A 25987-nucleotide genomic window follows, 5' to 3' on the forward strand; every position below is an offset into this window, starting at 1 on the left:
ATCTAGGTATTTGCATTATCTCTACATATTGGGCTTTACCTCTCTATGTTTGGCTTTAGATCTAGAAATTGGGCTTTACATCTAGATTTTGGCCTTTAGCTCTAGATGTTGGGCTTTACCTCTAGATGTTGGGTTTTAAATCTATATATTTGTCTTTTCCTCTAGATGTTGGGCTTTACCTCTAGATTTTGGGCTCTACCTCTAGGTATTGGTGTTTAACTCTAGATTTTGGACTTTAACTCTGGAAGTTGGGCTTTACATCTAGACGTTGGGCTTTAGCTCAAGATGTTGGGCTTTACCTCTATATGTTGTGCTTCACCTCTAGATGTTAGTCTTTACCTCTAGATGTTAGTCTTTACCTATAGATGTTGGGCTTTAGATCTAGAAGTTGGGCTTTACATCTATATTTTGAGCTTTACCTCTGGAAGGTGGGCTTTCCATCTAGAATTTGGGCTTTACATCTAGATGTTGGGATTTACCTCTAGATTTTGGGCTTTAGATCTAGAACTTGGGCTTTACATCTAGATGTTGGGCTTTAGATCTAGAAGTTGGGCTTTACATTTAGATTTTGGTCTTTACGTCTAGATATTGTGCTTTACCTCTAGATTTTGGGTTTTAAATCTATATATTTGGCTTTTTCACTAGAAGTTAGGCTTTACCTCTAGACTTTGGGCTTTACCTCTAGATGTTGGGCTTTACCTCTAGAATTTGGGCTATACCTCTATATGTTGGGCTTTACCTCTAGATTTTGGGCCTTACCTCTAGAAGTTGGGGGTTACATCTATATGTTTGGCTTTAACTGTAGGTGTCGGGCCTTAACACTAGATTTTGGAATTCACCTCTAGATGTTAGGCTTTACATCTAGATTCTGGGCTTTCCCTCTAGATGTTGTGATTTACCTCTAGATTTTGGGTTTTCAATTTGGATTTTTGGCTTCTCTCTAGAATCTTGGCTTTAGCTCCAGACGTTGGGCTTTACCTCTAGATGTTGGGTTTTACCTCTAGATGTTGGTCTTTAAGTCTAGATATTGGACTTTACCTCTAGATGTAATGTTTTACGTCTAGAGATTTTGCTTTACATTTAGATGTTGGGCTTTATCTCTAGATGTTGGGTTATACCTCTATATGTTGTGCTTCACCTCTAGATGATAGGGTTTACCTCTAGATGTTGGTCTTTACCTCTAGATGTTGGGCTTTAGATCTAGAAGTTGGGCTTTACCTCTACATGTTGGGCTTTACCTCTAGATGTTCGGCTTTACCTCTAGACTTTGGGCTTTACCTCAAGACTTTCGGTTTTAACTCTAGATGTTGGGATTTACCTCTAGATTTTGGGTTTTCAATTTGGATTTTTGGCTTCTCTCTAGAATCTTGGCTTTAGCTCCAGACGTTGGGCTTTACCTCTAGATGTTGGGTTTTACCTCTAGATGTTGGTCTTTAAGTCTAGATATTGGACTTTACCTCTAGATGTAATGTTTTACATCTAGAGATTTTGCTTTACATTTAGATGTTGGGCTTTATCTCTAGATGTTGGGTTATACCTCTATATGTTGTGCTTCACCTCTAGATGTTAGGGTTTACCTCTAGATGTTGGGCTTTAGATCTAGAAGTTGGGCTTCAAATCTAGATGTTGGGCTTTAGATTAGAAGTTGGGTTTTACATTTAGATTTTGGTCTTTACGTCTAGATATTGGGCTTTACCTCTAGATTTTGGGTTTTAAATCTATATATTTGGCTTTTTCACTAGAAGTTGGGCTTTAGCTCTAGACGTTGGACTTTACCTCTAGATGTTGGGCTATACCTCTATATGTTGGGCTTTACCTCTAGATTTTTTGGTTTACATCTAGATGTTAGGCTTTACCTCTGTAAGTTGGGCTTTACCTTCAGACATTGGGCTTTACGACTAGATGTTGGGCTTTACCTCTAGATGTTGGGCTTAACCTCTAGAATTTGGGCTATACCTCTATATGTTGGGCTTTACCTCTAGATTTTTTGGTTTACATCTAGATGTTAGGCTTTACCTCTGTAAGTTGACTTTACCTTCAGACATTGGGCTTTACGACTAGATGTTGGGCTTTACCTCTAGATGTTGGGCTTTACCTCTAGACGATGCGCTTTAACTCTAATATTGGGCTTGACCTTTAGATGTTGGGTTTTACATCTAAATGTTACGTTTTACATTTAGATGTTGGGCTTTACCTCTAGATGTTTGGCTTAGATCTAGAAGTTGGGCTTTACATCTAGATTTTGGTCTTAACGTCTAGATATTGGGCTTTATCTCTAGATTTTGGTTTTTAAATCTATATATTTGGCTTTTCCTCTAGATGTTGGGCTTTACCTCTAGATATCTGGCTTTACCTCTAGATGTTAGGTTTTACACCTAGATGTTGGGCTTTACCTCTAGATGTTGGGCTTTACCTCTAGATGTTGGTCTTTAAGTCTACATATTGGACTTTACCTGTAGATTTAATGTTTTACATCTAGAGGTTTTGCTTTACATTTAGATGTTGGGCTTTATCTCTAGATTTGGGGTTTTAAATCTATATATTTGGCTTTTCCTCTAGATGTTGGGCTTTACCTCTAGATATCTGGCTTTACCTCTATATGTTGGTCTTTACCTCTGATTTTGGGCTCTACCACTAGGTGTTGGGCTTTACCTGTAGATTTTGGACTTTACCTCTAGAAGTTGGGCTTTACAACTAGGCTTTGGGCTTTACCTCTAGATTTTGGGATTTAAATCTCGATATTTGGCTTTACCTCTAGAAGTTGGGCTTTACATCTAGATGTTTGGCTTTAACTCTAGATGTCGGGCCTTAACACTAGATTTTGGAATTCACCTCTAGATGTTAGGCTTTACATCTAGATTCTAGGCTTTACCTCTAGATGTTGGGATTTACCTATAGATCTTGGGTTTTCAATCTGGATTTTTGACTTCTCTCTAGAATCTGGGCTTTATCTCCAGACGTTGGGCTTTACCTCTAGATGTTGGGTTTTACGACTAGATGTTGGGCTTTATATCTGGAAGTGGTGCTTTATATCTAGATTTTGGGATTTACCTCCAGGTGTTGGGCTTTACATCTAGATTTTGGGATTTAGCTCTAGATTTTGGGCTTTACCTCCAGATTTTGGGCTTTAAATCTAGATTTCTGGCTTTTCCTCTAGAAGTTGGTCATTACCTCTAGACGTTGGGCTTTACCTCTAGATGTTGGTCTTTAAGTCTAGATATTGGACTTTACCTCTAGATGTAGGGTTTTACATCGAGATGTTTTGCTTTACATTTAGATATTGGGCTTTATCTCTAGATGTTGGGTTATACCTGTATATGTTGTGCTTCACCTCTAGATTTTTGGCTTTACCTCTAAATGATGCGCTTTAACTCTAGATATTGGGTTTTACCTCTTGATGTTGGGCTTTAGATCTAGAAGTTGGGCTTTACATCTAGATGTTGGGCTTTAGATCTAGAAGTTGGGTTTTACATTTAGATTTTGGTCTTTACGTCTAGATATTGGGCTTTACTTCTAGATTTTGGGGTTTAAATCTATATATTTGGCTTTTTCACTAGAAGTTGGGCTTTACCTCTAGACTTTTGGCTTTACCTCTAGATGTTGGGCTTTACATCTAGATTTTGGGCCTTACTTCTAGAAGTTGGGCTTTACCTCTAGATTTTGGGATTTAAATCTAGGTATTTGCATTATCTCTACATATTGGGCTTTACCTCTCTATGTTTGGCTTTAGATCTAGAAATTGGGCTTTACATCTAGATTTTGGCCTTTAGCTCTAGATGTTGGGCTTTACCTCTAGATGTTGGGTTTTAAATCTATATATTTGTCTTTTCCTCTAGATGTTGGGCTTTACCTCTAGTTTTGGGCTCTACAGCTAGCTATTGGTGTTTACCTCTAGATTTTGGACTTTAACTCTGGAAGTTGGCCTTTACATCTAGACGTTGGGCTTTAGCTCAAGATGTTGGGCTTTACCTCTATATGTTGTGCTTCACCTCTAGATGTTAGTCTTTACCTCTAGATGTTAGTCTTTACCTATAGATGTTGGGCTTTAGATCTAGAAGTTGGGCTTTACATCTATATTTTGAGCTTTACCTCTGGAAGGTGGGCTTTCCATCTAGAATTTGGGCTTTACATCTAGATGTTGGGATTTACCTCTAGATTTTGGGCTTTAGATCTAGAACTTGGGCTTTACATCTAGATGTTGGGCTTTAGATCTAGAAGTTGGGCTTTACATTTAGATTTTGGTCTTTACGTCTAGATATTGTGCTTTACCTCTAGATTTTGGGTTTTAAATCTATATATTTGGCTTTTTCACTAGAAGTTAGGCTTTACCTCTAGACTTTGGGCTTTACCTCTAGATGTTGGGCTTTACCTCTAGAATTTGGGCTATACCTCTATATGTTGGGCTTTACCTCTACATTTTGGGCCTTACCTCTAGAAGTTGGGGGTTACATCTATATGTTTGGCTTTAACTGTAGGTGTCGGGCCTTAACACTAGATTTTGGAATTCACCTCTAGATGTTAGGCTTTACATCTAGATTCTGGGCTTTCCCTCTAGATGTTGTGATTTACCTCTAGATTTTGGGTTTTCAATTTGGATTTTTGGCTTCTCTCTAGAATCTTGGCTTTAGCTCCAGACGTTGGGCTTTACCTCTAGATGTTGGGTTTTACCTCTAGATGTTGGTCTTTAAGTCTAGATATTGGACTTTACCTCTAGATGTAATGTTTTACATCTAGAGATTTTGCTTTACATTTAGATGTTGGGCTTTATCTCTAGATGTTGGGTTATACCTCTATATGTTGTGCTTCACCTCTAGATGATAGGGTTTACCTCTAGATGTTGGTCTTTACCTCTAGATGTTGGGCTTTAGATCTAGAAGTTGGGCTTTACCTCTACATGTTGGGCTTTACCTCTATATGTTTGGCTTTAGATCTAGAAATTGGGCTTTACATCTAGATTTTGGGCTTTACCTCTAGATGTTCGGCTTTACCTCTAGACTTTGGGCTTTACCTCAAGACTTTCGGTTTTAACTCTAGATGTTGGGCTTTACCTCTAGATGTTGGGTTTTACCTCTAGATGTTGGTCTTTAAGTCTAGATATTGGACTTTACCTCTAGATGTAATGTTTTACATCTAGAGATTTTGCTTTACATTTAGATGTTGGGCTTTATCTCTAGATGTTGGGTTATACCTCTATATGTTGTGCTTCACCTCTAGATGTTAGGGTTTACCTCTAGATGTTGGGCTTTAGATCTAGAAGTTGGGCTTCAAATCTAGATGTTGGGCTTTAAATTAGAAGTTGGGTTTTACATTTAGATTTTGGTCTTTACGTCTAGATATTGGGCTTTACCTCTAGATTTTGGGTTTTAAATCTATATATTTGGCTTTTTCACTAGAAGTTGGGCTTTAGCTCTAGACGTTGGACTTTACCTCTAGATGTTGGGCTATACCTCTATATGTTGGGCTTTACCTCTAGATTTTTTGGTTTACATCTAGATGTTAGGCTTTACCTCTGTAAGTTGGGCTTTACCTTCAGACATTGGGCTTTACGACTAGATGTTGGGCTTTACCTCTAGATGTTGGGCTTCACCTCTAGAATTTGGGCTATACCTCTATATGTTGGGCTTTACCTCTAGATTTTTTGGTTTACATCTAGATGTTAGGCTTTACCTCTGTAAGTTGACTTTACCTTCAGACATTGGGCTTTACGACTAGATGTTGGGCTTTACCTCTAGATGTTGGGCTTTACCTCTAGACGATGCGCTTTAACTCTAATATTGGGCTTGACCTTTAGATGTTGGGTTTTACATCTAAATGTTACGTTTTACATTTAGATGTTGGGCTTTACCTCTAGATGTTTGGCTTAGATCTAGAAGTTGGGCTTTACATCTAGATTTTGGTCTTAACGTCTAGATATTGGGCTTTATCTCTAGATTTTGGTTTTTAAATCTATATATTTGGCTTTTCCTCTAGATGTTGGGCTTTACCTCTAGATGTTGGTCTTTAAGTCTACATATTGGACTTTACCTGTAGATTTAATGTTTTACATCTAGAGGTTTTGCTTTACATTTAGATGTTGGGCTTTATCTCTAGATTTGGGGTTTTAAATCTATATATTTGGCTTTTCCTCTAGATGTTGGGCTTTACCTCTAGATATCTGGCTTTACCTCTATATGTTGGTCTTTACCTCTGATTTTGGGCTCTACCACTAGGTGTTGGGCTTTACCTGTAGATTTTGGACTTTACCTCTAGAAGTTGGGCTTTACAACTAGGCTTTGGGCTTTACCTCTAGATTTTGGGATTTAAATCTCGATATTTGGCTTTACCTCTAGAAGTTGGGCTTTACATCTAGATGTTTGGCTTTAACTCTAGATGTCGGGCCTTAACACTAGATTTTGGAATTCACCTCTAGATGTTAGGCTTTACATCTAGATTCTAGGCTTTACCTCTAGATGTTGGGATTTACCTATAGATCTTGGGTTTTCAATCTGGATTTTTGACTTCTCTCTAGAATCTGGGCTTTATCTCCAGACGTTGGGCTTTACCTCTAGATGTTGGGTTTTACGACTAGATGTGGGCTTTATATCTGGAAGTGGTGCTTTATATCTAGATTTTGGGATTTACCTCCAGGTGTTGGGCTTTACATCTAGATTTTGGGATTTAGCTCTAGATTTTGGGCTTTACCTCCAGATTTTGGGCTTTAAATCTAGATTTCTGGCTTTTCCTCTAGAAGTTGGTCATTACCTCTAGACGTTGGGCTTTACCTCTAGATGTTGGTCTTTAAGTCTAGATATTGGACTTTACCTCTAGATGTAGGGTTTTACATCGAGATGTTTTGCTTTACATTTAGATATTGGGCTTTATCTCTAGATGTTGGGTTATACCTGTATATGTTGTGCTTCACCTCTAGATTTTTGGCTTTACCTCTAAATGATGCGCTTTAACTCTAGATATTGGGTTTTACCTCTTGATGTTGGGCTTTAGATCTAGAAGTTGGGCTTTACATCTAGATGTTGGGCTTTAGATCTAGAAGTTGGGGTTTACATTTAGATTTTGGTCTTTACGTCTAGATATTGGGCTTTACTTCTAGATTTTGGGGTTTAAATCTATATATTTGGCTTTTTCACTAGAAGTTGGGCTTTACCTCTAGACTTTTGGCTTTACCTCTAGATGTTGGGCTTTACATCTAGATTTTGGGCCTTACCTCTAGAAGTTGGGCTTTACCTCTAGATTTTGGGATTTAAATCTAGGTATTTGCATTATCTCTACATATTGGGCTTTACCTCTCTATGCTTGGCTTTAGATCTAGAAATTGGGCTTTACATCTAGATTTTGGCCTTTAGCTCTAGATGTTGGGCTTTACCTCTAGATGTTGGGTTTTAAATCTATATATTTGTCTTTTCCTCTAGATGTTGGGCTTTACCTCTAGTTTTGGGCTCTACAGCTAGCTATTGGTGTTTACCTCTAGATTTTGGACTTTAACTCTGGAAGTTGGGCTTTACATCTAGACGTTGGGCTTTAGCTCAAGATGTTGGGCTTTACCTCTATATGTTGTGCTTCACCTCTAGATGTTAGTCTTTACCTCTAGATGTTAGTCTTTACCTATAGATGTTGGGCTTTAGATCTAGAAGTTGGGCTTTACATCTATATTTTGAGCTTTACCTCTGGAAGGTGGGCTTTCCATCTAGAATTTGGGCTTTACATCTAGATGTTGGGATTTACCTCTAGATTTTGGGCTTTAGATCTAGAACTTGGGCTTTACATCTAGATGTTGGGCTTTAGATCTAGAAGTTGGGCTTTACATTTAGATTTTGGTCTTTACGTCTAGATATTGTGCTTTACCTCTAGATTTTGGGTTTTAAATCTATATATTTGGCTTTTTCACTAGAAGTTAGGCTTTACCTCTAGACTTTGGGCTTTACCTCTAGATGTTGGGCTTTACCTCTAGAATTTGGGCTATACCTCTATATGTTGGGCTTTACCTCTAGATTTTGGGCCTTACCTCTAGAAGTTGGGGGTTACATCTATATGTTTGGCTTTAACTGTAGGTGTCGGGCCTTAACACTAGATTTTGGAATTCACCTCTAGATGTTAGGCTTTACATCTAGATTCTGGGCTTTCCCTCTAGATGTTGTGATTTACCTCTAGATTTTGGGTTTTCAATTTGGATTTTTGGCTTCTCTCTAGAATCTTGGCTTTAGCTCCAGACGTTGGGCTTTACCTCTAGATGTTGGGTTTTACCTCTAGATGTTGGTCTTTAAGTCTAGATATTGGACTTTACCTCTAGATGTAATGTTTTACGTCTAGAGATTTTGCTTTACATTTAGATGTTGGGCTTTATCTCTAGATGTTGGGTTATACCTCTATATGTTGTGCTTCACCTCTAGATGATAGGGTTTACCTCTAGATGTTGGTCTTTACCTCTAGATGTTGGGCTTTAGATCTAGAAGTTGGGCTTTACCTCTACATGTTGGGCTTTACCTCTATATGTTTGGCTTTAGATCTAGAAATTGGGCTTTACATCTAGATTTTGGGCTTTACCTCTAGATGTTCGGCTTTACCTCTAGACTTTGGGCTTTACCTCAAGACTTTCGGTTTTAACTCTAGATGTTGGGATTTACCTCTAGATTTTGGGTTTTCAATTTGGATTTTTGGCTTCTCTCTAGAATCTTGGCTTTAGCTCCAGACGTTGGGCTTTACCTCTAGATGTTGGGTTTTACCTCTAGATGTTGGTCTTTAAGTCTACATATTGGACTTTACCTGTAGATTTAATGTTTTACATCTAGAGGTTTTGCTTTACATTTAGATGTTGGGCTTTATCTCTAGATTTGGGGTTTTAAATCTATATATTTGGCTTTTCCTCTAGATGTTGGGCTTTACCTCTAGATATCTGGCTTTACCTCTATATGTTGGTCTTTACCTCTGATTTTGGGCTCTACCACTAGGTGTTGGGCTTTACCTGTAGATTTTGGACTTTACCTCTAGAAGTTGGGCTTTACAACTAGGCTTTGGGCTTTACCTCTAGATTTTGGGATTTAAATCTCGATATTTGGCTTTACCTCTAGAAGTTGGGCTTTACATCTAGATGTTTGGCTTTAACTCTAGATGTCGGGCCTTAACACTAGATTTTGGAATTCACCTCTAGATGTTAGGCTTTACATCTAGATTCTAGGCTTTACCTCTAGATGTTGGGATTTACCTATAGATCTTGGGTTTTCAATCTGGATTTTTGACTTCTCTCTAGAATCTGGGCTTTATCTCCAGACGTTGGGCTTTACCTCTAGATGTTGGGTTTTACGACTAGATGTTGGGCTTTATATCTGGAAGTGGTGCTTTATATCTAGATTTTGGGATTTACCTCCAGGTGTTGGGCTTTACATCTAGATTTTGGGATTTAGCTCTAGATTTTGGGCTTTACCTCCAGATTTTGGGCTTTAAATCTAGATTTCTGGCTTTTCCTCTAGAAGTTGGTCATTACCTCTAGACGTTGGGCTTTACCTCTAGATGTTGGTCTTTAAGTCTAGATATTGGACTTTACCTCTAGATGTAGGGTTTTACATCGAGATGTTTTGCTTTACATTTAGATATTGGGCTTTATCTCTAGATGTTGGGTTATACCTGTATATGTTGTGCTTCACCTCTAGATTTTTGGCTTTACCTCTAAATGATGCGCTTTAACTCTAGATATTGGGTTTTACCACTTGATGTTGGGCTTTAGATCTAGAAGTTGGGTTTTACATTTAGATTTTGGTCTTTACGTCTAGATATTGGGCTTTACTTCTAGATTTTGGGGTTTAAATCTATATTTTTGGCTTTTTCACTAGAAGTTGGGCTTTACCTCTAGACTTTTGGCTTTACCTCTAGATGTTGGGCTTTACATCTAGATTTTGGGCCTTACCTCTAGAAGTTGGGCTTTACCTCTAGATTTTGGGATTTAAATCTAGGTATTTGCATTATCTCTACATATTGGGCTTTACCTCTCTATGCTTGGCTTTAGATCTAGAAATTGGGCTTTACATCTAGATTTTGGCCTTTAGCTCTAGATGTTGGGCTTTACCTCTAGATGTTGGGTTTTAAATCTATATATTTGTCTTTTCCTCTAGATGTTGGGCTTTACCTCTAGTTTTGGGCTCTACAGCTAGCTATTGGTGTTTACCTCTAGATTTTGGACTTTAACTCTGGAAGTTGGGCTTTACATCTAGACGTTGGGCTTTAGCTCAAGATGTTGGGCTTTACCTCTATATGTTGTGCTTCACCTCTAGATGTTAGTCTTTACCTCTAGATGTTAGTCTTTACCTATAGATGTTGGGCTTTAGATCTAGAAGTTGGGCTTTACATCTATATTTTGAGCTTTACCTCTGGAAGGTGGGCTTTCCATCTAGAATTTGGGCTTTACATCTAGATGTTGGGATTTACCTCTAGATTTTGGGCTTTAGATCTAGAACTTGGGCTTTACATCTAGATGTTGGGCTTTAGATCTAGAAGTTGGGCTTTACATTTAGATTTTGGTCTTTACGTCTAGATATTGTGCTTTACCTCTAGATTTTGGGTTTTAAATCTATATATTTGGCTTTTTCACTAGAAGTTAGGCTTTACCTCTAGACTTTGGGCTTTACCTCTAGATGTTGGGCTTTACCTCTAGAATTTGGGCTATACCTCTATATGTTGGGCTTTACCTCTAGATTTTGGGCCTTACCTCTAGAAGTTGGGGGTTACATCTATATGTTTGGCTTTAACTGTAGGTGTCGGGCCTTAACACTAGATTTTGGAATTCACCTCTAGATGTTAGGCTTTACATCTAGATTCTGGGCTTTCCCTCTAGATGTTGTGATTTACCTCTAGATTTTGGGTTTTCAATTTGGATTTTTGGCTTCTCTCTAGAATCTTGGCTTTAGCTCCAGACGTTGGGCTTTACCTCTAGATGTTGGGTTTTACCTCTAGATGTTGGTCTTTAAGTCTAGATATTGGACTTTACCTCTAGATGTAATGTTTTACGTCTAGAGATTTTGCTTTACATTTAGATGTTGGGCTTTATCTCTAGATGTTGGGTTATACCTCTATATGTTGTGCTTCACCTCTAGATGATGGGCTTTACCTCTAGAATTTGGGTTTTACATCTAGATGTTTGCCTTCACCTCTGTAAGTTGGGTTTTACCTCCAGACGTTGGGCTTTACCTCTAGAAGTTAGGCTTTACATCTAGATTTTGGGCTTTACCTCTAAATGATGCTCTTAAACCCTAAATATTGGGCTTTACCTCTAGATGTTGGGCTTTAGATCTAGAAGTTGGGCTTTACATCTGGATTTTGGGCTTTACATCTAGATATTAGGCTTCACCTCTAGATGTTTGGTTTTACCTCTAGATATCTGGCTTTACCTGTAGATGTTGGGGTTTACCTCTAGATATTGGTCTTTATCTCTAGATTTTGGGCGTTAGATCTAGAAGTTGGGCTTTACATCTAGATTTTGGGCTATATGTCTAGATATCGTGCTTTACCTCTAGATTTTGGTGTTTAAATCTATATATCTGGCTTTTCCTCTAGATGTTGGGCTTTACCCCTAGATATCTGGCTTTACCTCTAGATGTTGGGCTTTACCTCTATATTTTGGGTTTTCCATCTGGATTTTTGGCTTCTCTCTAGAATCTGGGCTTTACCTCCAGACGTTGGGCCTTACCTCTGGATGTTGGGATTTACCTCTAGATGTTGGTCTTTAGGTCTAGATATTGGACTTTACCTCTAGACGTAGGGTTTTACATCGAGATGTTTTGCTTTACTTTTAGATAATGGGCTTTATCTCTAGATGTTGGGTTATACCTGTATATGTTGTGCTTCACCTCTAGATTTTTGGCTTTACCTCTAAATGATGAGCTTTAACTCTAGATATTGGGCTTTACCTCTAGATGTTGGGCTTTAGATCTAGAAGTTGGGCTTTACATCTAGATTTTGGGCTTTACGTCTAGATATTGGACTTTACCTCTAGATGTAGGGTTTTAAATCTCTATATCTGGCTTTATCTCTAGATGTTGGGCTTTACATCTAGATTTTGGGCTTTACGTCTAGTTGTTGGGCTTTACCTCTAGATTTTGGGATTTAAATCTATATATTTTACTTTTCCTCTAGATGTTGGGCTTTACCTTTAGTCTTTTGGCTTAACCTCAAGACGTTGGGCTTTAACTCTATATATTGGGCCTTACCTCTAGAAGTTGGGGTCTACATCTATATGTTTGGCTTTAACTGTAGATGTCGGGCCTTAACAGTAGATTTTGGAATTCACCACTAGATGTTAGGCTTTACCTCTAGATGTTGGGCTTTGCCTCTAGATGTTTGGCTTAGATCTAGAAGTTGGGCTTTATCTCTAGATGTTGGGGTTTAAATCTAGATTTGGGGTTTTAGCTCTAGAAGTTTGTCATTACCTCTAGACATTGGGCTTTACCTCCAGATGTTGGTCTTTAAGTCTAGATATTGGACTTTACCTCTAGATATAGGGGTTTACCTCTAGATGTTTGGCTTTACATTTAGATGTTGGTCTTTATCTCTAGATGTTGGGTTATACCTCTATATGTTGTGCTTCACCTCTAGAAGTTAGGCTTTACCTCTAGATGTTGGGATTACATATAGACGTTGGGCTTTATCTCTAGGATTTGGGCTATACCTCTATATGTTGGGCTTTACCTCTAGATTTTGGGTTTTACATCTAGATGTTTGCCTTCACCTCTGTAAGTTGGGCTTTATCTGCAGACATTGGGCTGTAGGACTAGATGATGGGCTTTACCTCTAGAAGTTGGGCTTTACATCTAGATTTTGGGCTTTACATCTAAATGATGCGCTTAAACTCTAAATATTGGGCTTTACCTCTAGATGTTGGGCTTTAGATTTAGAAGTTGGGCTTTATATCTAGATTTTGGACTTTAGATCTAGAAGTTGGGCTTTACATCTAGATTTTGGAATTCACCTCTAGATGTTGGGCTTTACCTCTAGATATCTGGCTTTACCTCTAGATGTTGGGTTTTACCTCTAGATATTGTTCTTTACATTTAGATATTGGGCTTTAGATCTAGAAGTTGGGCTTTACATCTAGATTTGGGCTTTAGATCTAGAATTTGGGCTTTACCTCTAGACTTTTGGCTTAACCTCAAGACGTTGGGCTTTACCTCTAGATGTTGGGCTTTACCTCTAGATTTTGGGCCTTACCTCTAGAAGTTGGGGGTTACATCTATATGGTTGGCTTTAACTGTAGATTTCGTACCTTAACACTTGATATTGGAATTCACCTCTAGATCTTAGTCTTTACCTCTACATGTTGGGCTTTACCTCTAGACGTTGGGCTTTAGATCTAAAAGTTGGGATTCAAATTTAGATTTTCGGCTTTACGTCTAGGTGTTCGGCTTTACCTACAGATTTTGGGATTTAAATCTATATATTTGGCTTTTCCTCTAGATGTTGGGCTTTACCTCTAGAAGTTGGGCTTTACCTCTAGATTTTGGGCTCTACCTCTAGATGTTGGGCTTTGCCTCTAGAATTTGAACTTTACCTCTAGAATTTGGGCTTTAACTCTAGATTTTGGGATTTAAATCTAGATATTTGGCTTTACCTCTAGAATTTGGGGTTTACCTCTAGAATTTTGGCTTAACCTCAAGACGTTGGGCTTAATCACTAGATTTGGGCTTTACCTCTAGATTATTTGGCTTTAGATCTAGAATTTGGGCTTTACATCTATATTTTGGGCTTTAGATCTAGAAGTTGGGCTTTACATCTCGATTTTGGGCTTTACGTCTAGGTGTTGGGCTTTACCTCTAGATTTTGGGTTTTAAATCTATATATTTGGCTTTTCCTCTAGATGTTGGGCTTTACCTCTAGATATCTGGCTTTACCTATAGATGTTGGGTTTTACCTCTAGACATTGTTCTTTACCTCTAGATGTTGGGCTTTAGATCTAGAAGTTGGGCTTTACATCTAGATTTTGGGCTTTAGATCTAGAAGTTGGGCTTTACATCTCGATTTTGGGCTTTACGTCTAGGTGTTGGGCTTTACCTCTAGATTTTGGGTTTTAAATCTATATATTTGGCTTTTCCTCTAGATGTTGGGCTTTACCTCTATATATCTGGCTTTACCTCTAGATGTTGGCTTTTACCTCTAGATATTGGTCTTTACCTCTAGATTTTGGGCTTTACCTCTAGATATCTGGCTTTACCTCTAGATGTTGGGTTTTACCTCTAGATATTGGTCTTTACCTCTAGATTTTGGTCTTTAGATCTAGAAGTTGGGCTTTACCTCTAGATTTTGGGCTTTACGTCGAGGTGTTGGGCTTTACCTCTCGATTTTGGGATTTAAATCTAGATATTTGGCTTTACCTCTAGAATTTGAGCTTTACCTTTAGACTTTTGGCTTAACCTCAAGACGTTGGGCTTTAACTCTATATATTGGGCCTTACCTCTAGAAGTTGGGGTCTACATCTATATGTTTGGCTTTAACTGTAGATGTCGGGCCTTAACAGTAGATTTTGGAATTCACCACTAGATGTTAGGCTTTACCTCTTGATGTTGGGCTTTAGATTTAGAAATTGGGCTTTACATCTATATTTTGGTCTTTAGATCTAGAAGTTGAATTTTACATCTAGATTTTGGTATTTTCGTCTAGATATTGGGCTTTACCTCTAGATGTTGGGATTTAACTCTAGATTTTGGGTTTTAAATCTACATATTTTGCTTTTCCTCTAGATGTTGGGCTTTACCTCTAGATATCTGGCTTTACCTCTAGAAGTTGGGCTTTACCTCTAGATTTTGGGCTCTACCTCTAGGTGTTTGGCTTTGCCTCTAAAATTTGGACTTTACCTCTAGAAGTTGGGCTTTACCTCTAGATTTTGGGATTTAAATCTAGATATTTGACTTCACCTCTAGAATTTTGGCTTAACCTCAAGCCGTTGGGCTTAATCTCTAGATGTTGGGCTTTACCTCTAGATTTTGGGCTATACCTCTAGAAGTTGGGGTTTACATCTATATGTTTGGCTTTAAATGTAGATGTCGGGCCTTAAAACTAGATTTTGGAATTCACCACTAGATGTTAGGCTTTACCTCTAGATGTTGGGCTTTGCCTCTAGATGTTTGGCTTAGATCTAGAAGTTGGCCTTTATCTCTAGATGTTGGGGTTTAAATCTAGATTTGGGGTTTTAGCTCTAGAAGTTTGTCATTACCTCTAGACATTGGGCTTTACCTCCAGATGGTGGTCTTTAAGTCTAGATATTGGACTTTACCTCTAGATATAGGGGTTTACCTCTAGATGTTTGGCTTTACATTTAGATGTTAGTCTTTATCTCTAGATGTTGGGTTATACCTCTATATTTTGTGCTTCACGTCTAGACGTTAGGCTTTACCTCTAGATGTTGGGATTACATATAGACGTTGGGCTTTATCTCTAGGATTTGGGCTATACCTCTATATGTTGGGCTTTACCTCTAGATTTTGGGTTTTAAATCTAGATGTTTGCCTTCACCTCTGTAAGTTGGGCTTTACCTGCAGACTTTGGGCTGCAGGACTAGATGATGGTCTTTACCTCTAGAAGTTGGGCTTTACATCTAGATTTTGGGCTTTACCTCTAAATGATGCGCTTAAACTCTAAATATTGGGCTTTACCTCTAGATGTTGGGCTTTAGATTTAGACGTTGGGCTTTACATCTAGATTTTGGGCTTTAGATCTAGAAGTTGGACTTTACCTCTAGATTTTGGGCTTTAGATCTAGAAGTTGGGCTTTACCTCTAGATTTTGGGCTTTACGTCTAGGTGTTGGGCTTTACCTCTAGATTTTGGGTTTTAAATCTATATATTTGGCTTTTCATCTAGATGTTGGGCTTTACCTCTAGGTATCTGGCTTTACCTCTAGATGTTGGGCTTTAACGCTAGATTTTGGTCTCTACCTCTAGGTGTTGGGCTTTGCCTCTAGAATTTGGACTTTACTTCTAGAAGTTGGTCTTTACCTCTAGAATTTGGGCTTTACCTCTAGACTTTTGGCTTAACCTCAAGACTTTGGGCTTTAACTCTAGATGTTGGGCTTTACCTCTAGATTTTGGGCCTTACCTCTAGAAGTTGGGGTTTACATCTATATGTTTGGCTTTAAATGTAGATGTCGGGCCTTAAAACTAGATTTTGGAATTCACCACTAGATGTTAGGCTTTACATCTAGACGTTGGGCTTCACCTCTTGATTTTGGGCTTTAGATTTAGAAGTTGGGCTTTACATCTAGATTTTGGTCTTTACGACTAGATATTGGGCTTTACCTCTAGAATTTGGGTTTTGAATCTATATATTTGGCTTTTCCTCTAGATGTTGGGCTTTACCTCTAGATATCTGGCTTTACGTCTAGATGTTGGGCTTTACCTCTAGATTTTGGGCTCTACCACTAGGTCTTCGGCTTTACCTCTAGATTTTGTACTTTACCTCTTGAAGTTGGGCTTTAGATCTAGAAGTTGTGCTTTACATCTAGATTTTGGGCTTTACGTCTAGATATTGGGATTTACCTCTGTATTTTGGGTTTTAAATCTATATATTTGGCTTTTCCTCTAGATGTTGGGCTTCACCATCAGATATCTGGCTTTACGTATAGATGTTGGGTTTACCTCTAGATTTTGGGCCTTACCTCTAGAAGCTGGGTTTTACATCTATATGTTTGGCTTTAATTTTAGATGTCGGGTCTTAAGACTAGATTTTGGAATTCACATCTAGATGTTAGGCTTTACCTCTAGATTCTGGACTTTACCTCTAGATATTGGTCTTTGCCTCTAGATTTTGGGGTTTAAATCTATATATTTGGCTTTTCCTATAGATGTTGGGCTTTATCTCTAGATTTTGAGTTTTAAATCTTTATATTTGGCTTTTCCTCTAGATGTTGGGCTCTACCTCTAGATATCTGGATTTACGTCCAGATGTTGGGCTTTACCTCTAGATTTTGGGCTCTACCACTAGGTCTTGGGCTTTACCTCTAGATTTTGGACTTTACCTCTAGATGTTGGGCTTTACCTCTAGATTTTGGGTTTTACCTCTAGATGTTGGTCTTTAAGTCTAGATATTGGATTTTACCTCTAGATGTAGGGTTTTACATCTAGATGTTTTGCTTTACATTTAGATGTTAGGCTTTATCTCTAGATTATGGGTTTTAAATTTATATATTTGGCATTACCTCTAGATGTTGGGCTTTAGATCTAGAAGTTGGACTTCACATCTAGATTTTGGTCTTTAAGTCTAGATATTGGGCTTTACCTCTAGATTTTGGGTTTTAAATCTATATATTTGGCTTTTCCTATAGATGTGGGTCTTTACATCTAGATATATGGCTTTACGTCTAGATGTTGGGCTTTACCTCTAGATTTTGGGCTCTACCACTGGGTCTTGTTCTTTACCTCTAGATTTTGGACTTTACTTCTAGAAGTTGGGCTTTATCTCTAGAATTTGGGCTTTACCTCTAGACTTTGGCTTAACCTCAAGAATTTGGGCTTTAACTCTAGATGTTGGGCTTTACCTCTAGATTTTGGGCCTTACCTCTAGAAGTTGGGGTTTCATCTATATGTTTGGCTTTAACTGTAGATTTCGTACCTTAACACTTGATATTGGAATTCACCTCTAGATCTAAGTCCTTACCTCTACATGTTGGGCTTTACCTCTAGACGTTGGGCTTTAGATCTAGAAGTTGGGCTTCAAATTTAGATTTTCGGCTTTACGTCTAGGTGTTCAGCTTTACCTATAGATTTTGGGATTTAAATCTATATATTTGGCTTTTCCTCTAGATGTTGGGCTTTACCTCTAGATATCTGGCTTTACCTCTAGAAGTTGGGCTTTACCTCTAGATTTTGGTCTCTACCTCTAGATGTTGGGCTTTGCCTCTAGAATTTGGACTTTACCTCTAGAATTTTGGCTTAACCTCAAGACGTTGGGCTTAATCTATAGATGTTGGGCTTTACCTCTAGATATCTGGCTTTACCTCTAGATGTTCGGTTTTAGCTCTAGAATTTGGGCTTTACCTCTAGATTTTGTTCTTTACGTCTAGGTGTTGGGCTTTACCTCTAGATTTTGGGCTTTACGTCTAAGTGTTGGTCTTTACCTCTAGATTTTGGGTTTTAAATCTATATATTTGGCTTTTCCTCTAGATGTTGGGCTTTACCTCTAGATATCTGGCTTTACCTTTAGATGTTGGGTTTTACCTCTAGATATTGTTCTTTACCTCTAGATGTTGGGCTTTAGATCTAGAAGTTGGGCTTTACCTCTAGATTTTGGGCTTTACGTCTAGGTGTTGGGCTTTACCTCTAGATTTTGGGCTTTACGTCTAGGTGTTGGGCTTTAACTCTAGATTTTGGGTTTTAAATCTATATATTGGTCTTTACCTCTAGATTTTGGGCTTTACCTCTAGATATCTGGCTTTACCTCTAGATGTTGGGCTTTACCGCTAGATTTTGGGCTCTACCTCTAGGTGTTGGGCTTTGCCTCTAGAATTTGGACTTTACTTCTAGAAGCTGGTCTTTACCTCTAGAATTTGGGCTTTACCTCTAGACTTTTGGCTTAACCTCAGGATGTTGGGCTTTAACTCTAGATGTTGGGCTTTACCTCTAGATTTTGGGCCTTACCTCTAGAAGTCGGGGTTTACATCTATATGTTTGGCTTTAAATGTAGATGTCGGGCCTTAAAACTAGATTTTGGAATTCACCACTAGATGTTAGGATTTACATCTAGACGTTGGGCTTTACCTCTTGATTTTGGGCTTTAGATTTAGAAGTTGGGCTTTACATCTATATTTTGGCTTTAGATCTAGAAGTTGGGCTTTACATCTAGATTTTGGTCTTTACGACTAGATATTGGGCTTTACCTCTAGAAGTTGGGTTTTGAATCTATATATTTGGCTTTTCCTCTAGATGTTGCGCTTTACCTCTAGATATCTGGCTTTACCTCTAGAAGTTGGGCTTTACCTCTAGATTTTGGGCTCTACCTCTAGGTGTTTGGCTTTGCCTCTAAAATTTGGACTTTACCTCTAGAAGTTGGGCTTTACCTCTAGATTTTGGGATTTAAATCTATATATTTGACTTCACCTCTAGAATTTTGGCTTAACCTCAAGACGTTGGGCTTAATCTCTAGATGTTGGGCTTTACCTCTAGATTTTGGGCTATACCTCTAGAAGTTGGGGTTTACATCTATATGTTTGGCTTTAACTGTAGATGTCGGGCCTTAACAGTAGATTTTGGAATTCACCACTAGATGTTAGGCTTTACCTCTAGATGTTGGGCTTTGCCTCTAGATGTTTGGCTTAGATCTAGAAGTTGGGCTTTACATCTAGATTTTGGGCTTTACCTCTAAATGATGCGCTTAAACTCTAAATATTGGGCTTTACCTCTAGATGTTGGGCTTTAGATTTAGAAGTTGGGCTTTACATCTAGATTTTGGGCTTTAGATCTAGAAGTTGGGCTTTACCTCTAGATTTTGGGCTTTACGTCTAGGTGTTGGGCTTTACCTCTAGATTTTGGGTTTTAAATCTATATATTTGGCTTTTCATCTAGATGTTGGGCTTTACCTCTAGGTATCTGGCTTTACCTCTAGATGTTGGGCTTTAACGCTAGATTTTGGTCTCTACCTCTAGGTGGTGAGCTTTGCCTCTAGAATTTGGACTTTACTTCTAGAAGTTGGTCTTTACCTCTAGAATTTGGGCTTTACCTCTAGACTTTTGGCTTAACCTCAAGACATTGGGCTTTAACTCTAGATGTTGGGCTTTACCTCTAGATTTTGGGCCTTACCTCTAGAAGTTGGGGTTTACATCTATATGTTTGGCTTTAAATGTAGATGTCGGGCCTTAAAACTAGATTTTGGAATTCACCACTAGATGTTAGGCTTTACATCTAGACGTTGGGCTTTACCTCTTGATTTTGGGCTTTAGATTTAGAAGTTGGGCTTTACATCTAGATTTTGGTCTTTACGACTAGATATTGGGCTTTACCTCTAGAATTTGGGTTTTGAATCTATATATTTGGCTTTTCCTCTAGATGTTGGGCTTTACCTCTAGATATCTGGCTTTACGTCTAGATGTTGGGCTTTACCTCTAGATTTTGGGCTCTACCACTAGGTCTTCAGCTTTACCTCTAGATTTTGTACTTTACCTCTTGAAGTTGGGCTTTAGATCTAGAAGTTGTGCTTTACATCTAGATTTTGGGCTTTACGTCTAGATATTGGGATTTACCTCTGGATTTTGGATTTAAATCTATATATTTGGCTTTTCCTCTAGATGTTGGGCTTCACCATCAGATATCTGGCTTTACGTATAGATGTTGGGCTTTACCTCTAGATTTTGGGCTCTACCACTAGGTATTGGTGTTTACCTCTACATTTTAGACTTCAGATTCAGAAGTTGGGCTTTACATCTATATTTTGGGCTTTAGATCTAGAAGTTGGGCTTTACATCTCGATTTTGGGCTTTACGTCTAGGTGTTGGGCTTTACCTCTAGATTTTGGGTTTTAAATCTATATATTTGGCTTTTCCTCTAGATGTTGGGCTTTACCTCTAGATATCTGGCTTTACCTATAGATGTTGGGTTTTACCTCTAGACATTGTTCTTTACCTCTAGATGTTGGGCTTTAGATCTAGAAGTTGGGCTTTACATCTAGATTTTGGGCTTTACGTCTAGATGTTGGGATTTACCTCTAGATTTTGGGGTTTAGATCTATATATAGGGCTTTATCTCTAGATGTTGGGCTTTACCTCTAGATTCTGGGCTCTACCACTAGGTATTGGTGTTTACCTCTACATTTTAGACTTTAGATTTAGAAGTTCGGCTTTACATCTATATTTTGGGCTTTAGATCTAGAAGTTGGGCTTTACATCTCGATTTTGGGCTTTACGTCTAGGTGTTGGGCTTTACCTCTAGATTTTGGGTTTTAAATCTATATATTTGGCTTTTCCTCTAGATGTTGGGCTTTACCTCTAGATATCTGGCTTTACCTATAGATGTTGGGTTTTACCTCTAGACATTGTTCTTTACCTCTAGATGTTGGGCTTTACCTCTAGATATCTGGCTTTACATCTAGATGTTGGTTTTTACCTCTAGATATTGTTCTTTACCTCTAGATGTTGGGCTTTAGATCTAGAAGTTGGGCTTTACCTCTAGATTTTGGGCTTTACGTCTAGGTGTTGGGCTTTACCTCTAGATTTTGGGTTTTAAATCTCTATATTTGGCTTTTCATCTAGATGTTGGGCTTTACCTCTAGATATCTGGCTTTACCTCTAGATGTTGGGCTTTACCGCTAGATTTTGGGCTCTACCTCTAGGTGTTGGGCTTTGCCTCTAGAATTTGGACTTTACTTCTAGAAGTTGGTCTTTACTTCTAGAATTTGGGCTTTACCTCTAGACTTTTGGCTTAACCTCAAGACGTTGGGCTTTAACTCTAGATGTTGGTCTTTACCTCTAGATTTTGGGCCTTACCTCTAGAAGTTGGGGTTTACATCTATATGTTTGGCTTTAAATGTAGATGTCGGGCCTTAAAACTAGATTTTGGAATTCACCACTAGATGTTAGGCTTTACATCTAGACGTTGGGCTTTACCTCTTGATTTTGGGCTTTAGATTTAGAAGTTGGGCTTTACATCTATATTTTGGCTTTAGATCTAGAAGTTGGGCTTTACATCTAGATTTTGGTCTTTACGACTAGATATTGGGCTTTACCTCTAGAATTTGGGTTTTAAATCTATATATTTGGCTTTTCCTCTAGATGTTGGGCTTTACCTCTAGATATCTGGCTTTACGTCTAGATGTTGGGCTTTACCTCTAGATTTTGGGCTCTACCACTAGGTCTTCGGCTTTACCTCTAGATTTTGTACTTTACCTCTTGAAGTTGGGCTTTAGATCTAGAAGTTGTGCTTTACATCTAGATTTTGGGCTTTACCTCTAAATGATGCGCTTAAACTCTGAATACTGGTCTTTACCTCTAGATGTTGGGCTTTAGATTTAGAAGTTGGACTTTACATCTAGATTTTGCGCTTTAGATCTAGAATTTGGGCTTTACATCTAGATTTTGGAATTCACCTCTAGATGTTGGGCTTTACCTCTAGATATCTGGCTTTACCTCTAGATGTTGGGTTTTACCTCTAGATATTGTTCTTTACCTTTAGATGTTGGGCTTTAGATCTAGAAGTTGGGCTTTACCTCTAGATTTTGGGCTTTACGTCTAGGTGTTGGGCTTTACCTCTAGATTTTGGGTTTTAAATCTCTATATTTGGCTTTTCATCTAGATGTTGGGTTTTACCTCTAGATATCTGGCTTTACCTCTAGATGTTGGGCTTTACCGCTAGATTGTGGGCTCTACCTCTAGGTGTTGGGCTTTGCCTCTAGAATTTGGACTTTACTTCTAGAAGTTGGTCTTTACCTCTAGAATTTGGGCTTTACCTCTAGACTTTTGGCTTAACCTCAAGACGTTGGGCTTTAACTCTAGATGTTGGGCTTTACCTCTAAATTTTGGGCCTTACCTCTAGAAGTTGGGGTTTACATCTATATGTTTGGCTTTAAATGTAGATGTCGGGCCTTAAAACTAGATTTTGGAATTCACCACTAGATGTTAGGCTTTACATCTAGACTTTGGGCTTTACCTCTTGATTTTGGGCTTTAGATTTAGAAGTTGGGCTTTACATCTATATTTTGGCTTTAGATCTAGAAGTTGGGCTTTACATCTAGATTTTGGTCTTTACGTCTAGATGTTGGGCTTTACCTCTAGATTTTGGGCTCTACCACTAGGTCTTCGGCTTTACCTCTAGATGTTGTACTTTACCTCTTGAAGTTGGGCTTTAGATCTAGAAGTTGTGCTTTACATCTAGATTTTGGGCTTTACCTCTAAATGATGCGCTTAAACTCTAAATACAGGTCTTTACCTCTATATGTTGGGCTTTAGATTTAGAAGTTGGACTTTACATCTAGATTTTGGGCTTTAGATCTAGAAGTCGGTCTTTACATCTAGATTTTGGAATTCACCTCTAGATGTTGGGCTTTACCTCTAGATATCTGGCTTTACCTCTAGATTTTGGGTTTTACCTCTAGATATTGTTCTTTACCTTTAGATGTTGGGCTTTAGATCTAGAAGTTGGGCTTTACATCTAGATTTTGGGCTTTAGATCTAGAAGTTGGGCTTCACCTATAGATTTTGGGCTTTACGTCTAGGTGTTGGGCTTTACCTCTAGATTTTGGGTTTTAAATCTATATATTTGGCTTTTCATCTAGATGTTGGGCTTTACCTCTATATATCTGGTTTTACCTCTAAATGTTGGGCTTTACCGCTAGATTTTGGGCTCTACCTCTAGGTGTTGTGCTTTGCCTCTAGAATTTGGACTTTAAATCTAGAAGTTGGTCTTTACCTCTAGAATTTGGGCTTTACCTCTAGACTTTTGGCTTAACCTGAAGACGTTGGGCTTTAACTCTAGATGTTGGGCTTTACCTCTAGATTTTGGGCTTTAGATCTAGAAGTTGGGCTTTACCTCTAGATTTTGGGTTTTAAATCTATATATTTGGCTTTTCATCCAGATGTTGGGCTTTACCTCTAGATTTTGGACTTTACCTCTAGAAGTTGGGCTTTACCTCTAGACTTTGGCCTTTACCTCAAGACGTTCGGCTTTAACTCCTGCTGTTGGACTTTACCTCTATATTTTGGGCCTTACCTCTAGAAGTTGGGGTTTACATCTATATGGTTGTCTATAATTGTAGATGTCGGGCCTTAAGACTAGATTTTGGAATTCACCTCTAGATGATAGGCTTTACCTCTAGATTCCGGGCTTTACCTCTAGATGTTGGGCTCTACCTCTACATTTTGGGTTTTACCTCTAGATGTTGGTCTTTAAGTGTAGATATTGGATTTTACCTCTAGATGTAGGGTTTTACATCTTGATGTTTTGCTTTACATTTAGATGTTAGGCTTTATCTCTAGATTATGGGTTTTAAATCTATATATTTGGCATTACCTCTAGATGTTGGGCTTTAGATCTAGAAGTTGGACTTTACATCTAGATTTTGGTCTTTAAGTCTAGATATTGGGCTTTACCTCTAGATTTTGGGTTTTAAATCTATATCTTTGGCTTTTCCTATAGATGTTGGTCTTTACATCTAGATATATGGCTTTACGTCTAGATGTTGGGCTTTACCTCTAGATTTTGGGCTCTACCACTGGGTCTTGTTCTTTACCTCTAGATTTTGGACTTTATCTCTAGAAGTTGGGCTTTACTTCTAGACTTTGGGCTTTACCTCAAGATGTTCGGCTTTAACTCTAGCTGTTGGGCTTTATCTCTAGATTTTGGGCCTTACCTCTAGAAGTTTGAGGTTTCATCTATATGTTTGGCTTTAACTGTAGATTTCAGGCCTTAACACTTGATATTGGAATTCACCTCTAGATCTTAGTCTTTACCTCTACATGTTGGGCTTTACCTCCAGACGTTGGGCTTTAGATCTAGAAGTTGGGCTTCAAATTTAGATTTTCGGCTTTACGTCTAGGTGTTCGGCTTTACCTATAGATTTTGGGATTTAAATATATATATTTGGCTTTTCCTCTAGATGTTGGGCTTTACCTCTAGATATTTGGCTTTACCTCTAGAAGTTGGGCTTTACCTCTAGATTTTGGGCTCTACCTCTAGATGTTGGGCTTTGCCTCTAGAATTTGGACTTTACCTCTAGAATTTGGGCTTTAACTCTAGATTTTGGGATTTAAATCTAGATAGTTGGCTTTACCTCTAGAATTTGGGGTTTACCTCTAGAATTTTGGCTTAACCTCAAGACGTTGGGCTTAATCTCTAGATGTTGGGCTTTACCTCTAGATTATTTGGCTTTAGATCTAGAAATTGGGCTTTACATCTAGATTTTGGGCTTTAGCTCTAGATGTTGGGCTTTACCTTCAGATTTTGGGTTTTAAATCTATATATCTGGCTTTATCTCTAGATGATGGGCTTTACCTCTAGATTTTGGGCTCTACCACTAGGTATTGGTGTTTACCTCTACATTTTAGACTTTAGATTTAGAAGTTGGGCTTTACATCTATATTTTGGGCTTTAGATCTAGAAGTTGGGCTTTACATCTCGATTTTGGGCTTTACGTCTAGGTGTTGGGCTTTACCTCTAGATTTTGGGTTTTAAATCTATATATTTGGCTTTTCCTCTAGATGTTGGGCTTTACCTCTAGATATCTGGCTTTACCTCTAGATGTTGGCTTTTACCTCTAGATATTGGTCTTTACCTCTAGATTTTGTGCTTTACCTCTAGATATCTGGCTTTACCTCTAGATGTTGGGTTTTACCTCTAGATATTGGTCTTTACCTCTAGATTTTGGTCTTTAGATCTAGAAGTTGGGCTTTACATCTAGATTTTGGGCTTTACGTCTAGGTGTTGGGCTTTACCTCTAGATTTTGGGATTTAAATCTAGATATTTGGCTTTACCTCTAGAATTTGGGCTTTACCTTTAGACTTTTGGCTTAACCTCAAGACTTTGGGCTTTAACTCTATATATTGGGCCTTACCTCTAGAAGTTGGGGTCTACATCTATATGTTTGGCTTTAACTGTAGATGTCGGGCCTTAACAGTAGATTTTGGAATTCACCACTAGATGTTAGGCTTTACCTCTTGATGTTGGGCTTTAGATTTAGAAATTGGGCTTTACATCTATATTTTGGTCTTTAGATCTAGAAGTTGAACTTTACATCTAGATTTTGGTATTTTCGTCTAGATATTGGGCTTTACCTCTAGATGTTAGGATTTAACTCTGGATTTTCGGTTTTAAATCTATATATTTTGCTTTTCCTCTAGAAGATGGGCTTTAACTCTAGATTTTGGGCTCTACCTCTAGGTGTTTGGCTTTGCCTCTAAAATTTGGACTTTACCTCTAGAAGTTGGGCTTTACCTCTAGATTTTGGGATTTAAATCTAGATATTTGACTTCACCTCTAGAATTTTGGCTTAAGCTCAAGACGTTGGGCTTAATCTCTAGATGTTGGGCTTTACCTCTAGAT

This window comes from Leptosomus discolor, unplaced genomic scaffold, assembly GCF_034619465.1.
Source record: "Leptosomus discolor isolate bLepDis1 unplaced genomic scaffold, bLepDis1.hap2 HAP2_SCAFFOLD_28, whole genome shotgun sequence".
Lineage (NCBI taxonomy): Eukaryota > Metazoa > Chordata > Aves > Leptosomiformes > Leptosomidae > Leptosomus > Leptosomus discolor.